Raw genomic sequence first — 7405 nt, forward strand, 5'->3', positions numbered from 1 at the left:
TCAGGATCTTAAAAAGTTGTGGGCAGATGTCAGCTGGCCCTGAAGTCACCTGAAGGACGGGCACTGGTTGGAGAGACCCGTCCTGGGTGACTGACTGGCACCTGCACTGTGAACCCTTGAATGACTGCCGCTCCTGCCTGTTGATTGCACAGAGCAGCCCCCAGGCAATGCGGAGTGAATACCAAGAGGAGAGGATTGTTGGGCGCCTTCTCAGGCTGGCTACCGCAGTATTGGATGCAAATTTGAGCAGAAACAAACTACTGTTTCTGGGCAGTTTCCCTGAAGACAGAAAGGAACACTTTCCTTCCTGTAGGAAACAGATGAAATTCAAAGACTGATCATTGTGACTTGGGAAAATGTCACCAAGATCAGCCTTCCCTCTCCCAGGCATCATGTGCATATTGCAGTAAGGAAGGAGAATGTGTATTGTCTTCACATATCCTGATAGAACTTTCAGGGCTAGGATGTGGCTCAGTAGTAAAGTGCTTGCCTAGCAATTCCAAGGCTCTGAGTTCAGTTTCCAGTATTGCACAAAGAGAATTTTCTGTTTTAGAAGCTATGTTGATATGCTTTCTACATTTCAGTTAGAAGTTGTCAAGAGCATGGGGGGCTAGGGTTGTGGCTCGCTTAGCACGTGTGCGGCCCTGGGTTCGATCCTCACCACCACATAAAAATAAAAAAAGGTATTGTATCCAACTACAACTACAAAATAAATATATTTTTTTAAAAAAAGAAGTTATCTAGTTGTCACAACTCCCAGCTGAGGCAGGAGGCAGAAAGATAGCAAGTTTGAGATCAGCCTCAGCAAATTAGTGAGGCCCTACACAATTTAGCAAGAGCCTGTCTCAAAATTTAAAAGGGCTGGGGATGTAGCTTGGTGGTAAAATACATCTGAGTTCAAGTGCCAGTACAGGGTGTGTGTGTGTGGGGGGGGGGGGGGAACCCATTGTCAAGAGAGTAATAATTGGTTATCACAAAGGATATATTTTAATCCTTAAGAAAGGTAGTAATGCCTTCTTAATAACCTATCATTTTCATTTTGTGAATAAAGAATTATGAGATAACCCCAAAAGAGAAATTGCCCGTGATTTGTCAGATCCATTCATTTAGTAAATACTCACTGAGCATCTATTATCTATATGCCAGGCACTTTTACAGGTATATCATGTATGTGCAGGGCACTTTATATACATAAGTAAAACCTGCCCTGTGGTAATAGAGAGGCAAGGTGCAGACCTCAGACTTCATATATAGACACATAAATGTTGGAAGGTGATAAGTTCTATGTAAAATATTAAAAGAGCAGGTGTTTTAGCTGTGACAAAATATCTGAGAAAAACAAAGATTTACTTCTGCTGACAGTTTCAGAGGTTTCACTCCATATTCAGCCAGTTCCATTGTCTTGGGTCTAAGGTGAAGTAGAATATCATGGCAGAAGGGTGTGGCAGAGAAAAGCCACTCAGCCCATGGAGGAGGCTGGCAAGCAGTTTCCAAGAGAGAGAAGAAGGGGCTGGGAAAAAGATACAGTCCCAAAAGACATACCTCCAAGGACCCTTCAACTATGTCCCTCTTATGGTTTCACCACCTCCCCTCATTCCATTCAGACAGGAGGCTAGTGCCTTTGGGGGCCACTCCAGATGTAAACCATGACAGCAGGGCAGGAGGATTTGAGTGTGAGCCTGAGATGGGCAGATGCAGCAGTGTGTGTGTGTACACAAGCATACACGCATACACTGGGGATTGAACCCAGAGGTGTTTTATCACTGAGCCCCCCCCCCCTTTTTTTTTATTCGGAGACAAGGTCTCAACTAAGTTGCTGAGGCTGACCTTGCACTTGTGATCCTACCTCAGCCTCCTGAGTTGCTGGGATGACAGTTTGCACCACCATGCCCAGTTAGAATGCAGTATTAAAAATCAGTATTGAAACAACTTTCAAGTGAGTACTAAAGGTAGAAATAAGTAAAACCACTATACAGTACTCACTAATTATGGTGGTATCCCTCCAGTTGGCAACCTAGAGGGGCGGGTCTTCACTGGCTCTCTGAAGCCCTGTAGCTGAAATAGTTTTGAATAACTTGTTACCATCTTTCAAATCCTTGGACCTGTGGGAGCAAGGATTAGGGGTTAGGGAAGGGCAAGCTCAGATAGCTGGTTACCTGTACCACCATCTAATGCCACTAGTGCCCGGAGGAAGGAATGCATGGGTGCTGTGATAGCACAAAGCAGAAGGGGCTGTCCTGGGTAAACACAGGGCTGGGGCCTGCAGGCAAAAGGGTGGGGAAGGACATTCACAGGTACCCTAGGCAGGAGGTGGTGACCTGCTGTGAGGGAATCTCAGCAGTCTGGTATGACCTCAATGCCAGGGAACAGGGTGGAGAAGGGGGACAGACGGCAGCACCAAATCTAAGACTGCGACCAGGAGCTTACAGTCCAGCTTGAGGGCTCCAGGGGAGGGCTTTTGTTTTTGTTTTCCCTGTTACAAAATCAAAATGTGACCATGAGAAGAAATTTGGAAAATGTAGAATAATAAATGAAGAACTAAATAACACCAAATACAAGTCATATGTTTTATTTAGTTTTTCCACTTAAAATATTTTTGTGAATACCATAAATAAGAACTTATATTCATTTATTTTCTCCTACCCTGTAAGTGTAGAAACTATCATTTTTAATGACCTTATCATTTTTGCCATTGTGATTTCTCATTTGGTATACCTATCATTGGATGTAGAGGTTGTTGCCTTAATTCTGCTAGAACAAGTAATATGGGCACTTCTGCTCATAAAACTACCTGGCATTCCATAGGATCTTCTTTTTAAATACATTTTAGGGGTCTCTGTTCACACTGCCCTATCACCAGTGCAAGTGGCTGCCTTGAACATGAATCTCTTATTCCACTTCCCCTGGCATTAAAAATGTTGCCTTGTGGGGCTGGGATGTGGTTCAGTAGTATAGTGTTTGTCTAGTATATCTGAAGCCCTGGGTTTCATCCCCAGAACTAAAAAGAATTCCTGATTCAAAAGGCAGAACATTTTTTTATGGAATATTTTTATGGTTTTCAATTGTTTCTATTCTTTTGTGAATTATCCATGTATTTGCTTTTTAACCACTTGGATGAGCTTTTTACATATTAACTTTTTATATTTTACTTTTATTGAAAATGTTTTTCTTTTGATTTATGACTTTTAGAACACAAAAACATTTAACATTTTTATAAATTCAAATTATCGATATTTTATTTTTCCATGATTTTGGAAGTTACTGACCAGGGCATCTGATCAAAACACTTTTTTTTTTTTTTAGTTGTAGATGGACAGCATGCCTTTATTTTATTTATTTTTTGTATTCGGTGCTAAGGATCAAATGCAGTGCCTCACACACACTAGGCAAGTGCTCTGCCACTGAGCCCCAGCCCATCTGATCCATATTCTTATTTTTTAAACTTTTCAATCCATTTGGAAATTATTTTGGAATATGGTGTGCTGCAAGAATCTTCTAAATAGGTTTTATTTTATATTATTTTTTAGTTAGTTAAATATATATATTTTTCCATACAGCTAACTATTGCCCTGGGCACATTATATCTTTATTTTACTTAAGTATTTTCTTTGATTTTGCTCTACTAGAGATAAAAGCCAGGGGCACTCTGCCCTGAACTACACCTCCAGCCCTTTTTATTTTTTTTAAATTTTGAGACAGGGTCTCCTTAAATTGCCCCAGCAGCTTTCAACCTGTGACCCTCCTGCCTCAGCCTCCTGAGTACCTGGGTTGACAAGCATTGGCCACTGCACCCCACCTCTTGCTTTATGAAGTCACTAACTTAATTAGAGTTCTAAACACAATGACACTTTTTATGAACTCCATCTTTGCATTAGTCTATCCTTCCCTCAGCACTGCAGCGCTCTAGTGATTGTGGCCGTTTAACATTTGTAACCAAGAGGGTGACTCTGTCTCAGTGCTCTTCGTTCTGATGCTATCATCACTGTTGCTCATGATTATTCTGCTTCCCCTAAACCTCATGTGTAGCGTGAAATGAATGCACACTCATCAGAATAGACACATGTAATAAAATGTAAATTAAAATGTAATGTTGGGACCCTCCTTTAGCCCACCCCAGTTTTCTGTCCAGATTTAACTAATATGGCCTAGTTATTATTTCTTCTTCTTCCTCCTCCTCCTCCTCCTCCTCCTCCTCCTCCTCCTCCTCCTCCTCCTCCTCCTCCTCCTTCTCTTCTTCTTCTTCTTTTTATTCTCAGGTATCCTCTGGCACTTCCACCTAGATGACCCACTCAAATTCAACCTGTCCCAAAGACAATACATCATACTCCCCAGAGCTGGTGCTCCTGTCTCCTGTGCCCCTTGCTTGCATGACACCATGCTTTGAAGATTCAGAGGACAGTCCTGACAGTCCTAGGTATACCCCCACAGCCACCTAATGGGTTCTCAATAAATGTTTATTGAAAACAGTTCCTTTAGCATCAGTTTGTACCTGAGCTCAAATGAAGTCAGCTCATTTATTGGGAAATAACTTGTCCACACCAACTGCCTTGGAGTTAAAGATAATCATAAATCTGGGGGCTGCTGGTGATTAGCATTGAACAGATCCCAGAATTTCCACTTTTTTAATATTTATTTTTTAGTTTTAGGTGGACACAATATCTTTCTTTTATTTTTATGTGGTGCTGAGGATCAAACCCAGTGCCTCATACATGCCAGGCGAGCAGTCTACCACTGAGCCACAACCCCAGCCCTAGTTATTTCTTCTTGATATATATATTTTACTTTTCCAGTGATGAATGCAGCCTGTCCTTTGCTGGGGACTCCACAAATGCTTTTCCCTTCTAGCTCACTGTTGGGTGCCCCAGGAACATTGGCTTCCCCCATTTCACCCTGATCCTCGCTCACCCCATCTGGTCCCAACAGCTGCCCCAGCCTTCCCCACCAACCCCCTCAGCTCATGCCACTTCTCTGGGCCACACACATGGACACAGTGCCTCCCTATGTCCCCCAAATCATAGCTAAGGCACAACTGGCATGCTGAACACTTTAGGAAGGAATTAGCCTAACAAGTGACTGAGAGGAACATTTAAAATTAGGTGTGAGTTTTTTCACTCCCAGACATGGGCACACCACAGAAGGATGTTATCATCAAGTCTGATGTACCTGTCACCCTTTTACTGGAGAAACATGAAGATTATATTGCATCCTATGGCTCAAAGAAAGACAATTATGAATACTGTATGTCTGAGTATTTGAGAATGAGTGGCATCTCCTGGGTTCTGACAGTAATGGATCTCATGGGACAACTTGATCAGATGAATAGAGAAGAAATTCTGACGTTTATTAAGTCATGCCAATATGAGTATGGTGGAATCAGTGCAAGCATTGGACATGATCCTCATCTTTTGTATACCCTTAGTGCTGTCCAGATTCTTACTCTTTATGATAGTATTAATGTTGTTGATGTAAGTAAGGTTGTGGAATATGTTCAAAATCTACAGAAATAAGATGGTTTTTTTGCTGGAGACATTTGGGGTCCCAGTAAGCAACTGGTCTAACTGGAGTTAATGGTCTGGAGGTTCCAGCATAACCTGTTGTAGTTATATCAGCATTCAGGAACACCGAAACAGAGGGGCCCAATCTAAAAAGAGAAGGGCTGAACACAAGTGCAGACCAGAGAGACCAGCTGCTTCATGGGATATGAAAATCTACTTTTGTAAAATAGGAAGAAATGATAAAAGATTCTCCTTTTGTGCGGTGGCAACTTTGGCTCTGTTGGGGAAACTTGATGCTATTAATGTGGAAAAGGCAATCGAATTTGTTTTATCCTGTATGAACTTTGATGGTGGATTGGGTTGTCAACCTGATTCTGAATCCCATGCTGGACAGATCTATTGTTGCACAGGATTCCTGGCTATTACTAGTCATTTGCATCAAGTAAGTTCTGTTTTACTGGGTCGGTGGCTTTGTGAACCGACAGTTACCTTCACGAGGACTCAATGGAAGGCCGGAGAAGTTACCAGATGTGTGCTATTTGTGGTGGGTATTGGCTTCTCTAAAGATAATTGGAAGGCTTCATTGAATTGACAGAAAGAAACTGCAAGCTTTCATTTTGGCATGTCAAGATGAAGAAACTGGAGGGTTTGCAGATAGACCAGGAGACATGGTGGATCTTTTTCATACATTATTTGGCATTGCTGGATTGTCACTTTTTGGGGAAGAACAGATTAAACCTGTTAGTCCTGTTTTTTGCATGCCTGAAGAAGTGCTTCAAAGAGTCAATGTTCAGCCTGAACTAGTGAGCTAGATCAGATTGTTGATGGAAAAGATCTCCATAGAGTTTTGCCATCTCAACATTTCTGGTTTTGAACCTAAAAATTACTGCTAATATTTTGTATATTGTTAAATTAATTTTAATAAATTATATAATTATACATATTATAAAATAAAGGCTTGTATTGCATTTTCTTTTAGATTCCTTTTTGAAATGCTGTTACTTACATGTTTTTTGTATAAGTGTATCTGTTACTCTTATCTCCATAGCAGGAAACTTAAAAGAACTTGGGTTTTACTTGATTTCTTTGAATGTGCTCCTGTATTCAAAAACCATAGTTCATGTAAATTGGTTTGTGTCAACAAAAATGTTCACTGATATAAATGAATAAACATATATAAATTAAAAGATGCACAAAATAAATAAAATAAAATATAATTAGGTGTGAGATGCAACTGGGATCCAGGGATTGTTTCCTGCTGCCCATCTCTCGCCACAGGTCCCTGTTCCTGTACTGCCACTTGCAAAAGCCTGTCCGTTTCCTCCACAAGAGGGTCATTCTTGCTGATGATCTTCTCTTCAACAGATCCCAATTCTATCATCAATCCACGAAATCAAAATTGCTCTCCCCAAATTCCTTAAATAGCTTACTTAATACATGTAGCGCATATGGTTTTGTGTATGTAATTCCGTAGGAAGTTTTTAAAACTCTAAACATCTTTTGCTTTCGCAGCACTGGGGATGGAGCGCAGAGCCAAGATGAACTCAGACCCCAACATTTAGGTGTGAGGAGAGGAAATGAAAAGGGACAGCGAGAATAACCCAGAACCCAGGAGGAAAGCCAGGGTGTGTGCAGGGCTGTCACCTCCAGAGGCAGGGTGATCCCATGGAGGAGCAGGGAGGGCCGAGGGACAGGACTTGGAGGTGAGGAGCAAAAGGAAGTAGTGACGTGGAAATGGTGTGTGCCTTGCTATTTTAAGTCAGGGAAGGGGGAGAATGGGAGCTGGAAGACGGCAGACAAGTCCCACTGGGGCCTGGGTAAGGACGAGGAAGAGCCAGTAGCAACTATACCATCGTCATCTGAATCAGGGCTATGAGGAGTGAGGAGAGAGGGGAGCCAGGCAAATGTGA

At 41.8% G+C, this 7405-nt stretch overlaps 1 pseudogene; it reads left to right on the forward strand.

Annotated features, from left to right (window-relative positions):
* Positions 1–5118: 5118 nt before the first annotated feature.
* On the forward strand, positions 5119–6378 carry LOC114102574 (geranylgeranyl transferase type-2 subunit beta-like; annotated as a pseudogene).
* The last annotated feature ends 1027 nt before the right edge of the window (positions 6379–7405 follow it).

This window comes from Marmota flaviventris, chromosome 12 (assembly GCF_047511675.1).
Source record: "Marmota flaviventris isolate mMarFla1 chromosome 12, mMarFla1.hap1, whole genome shotgun sequence".
Lineage (NCBI taxonomy): Eukaryota > Metazoa > Chordata > Mammalia > Rodentia > Sciuridae > Marmota > Marmota flaviventris.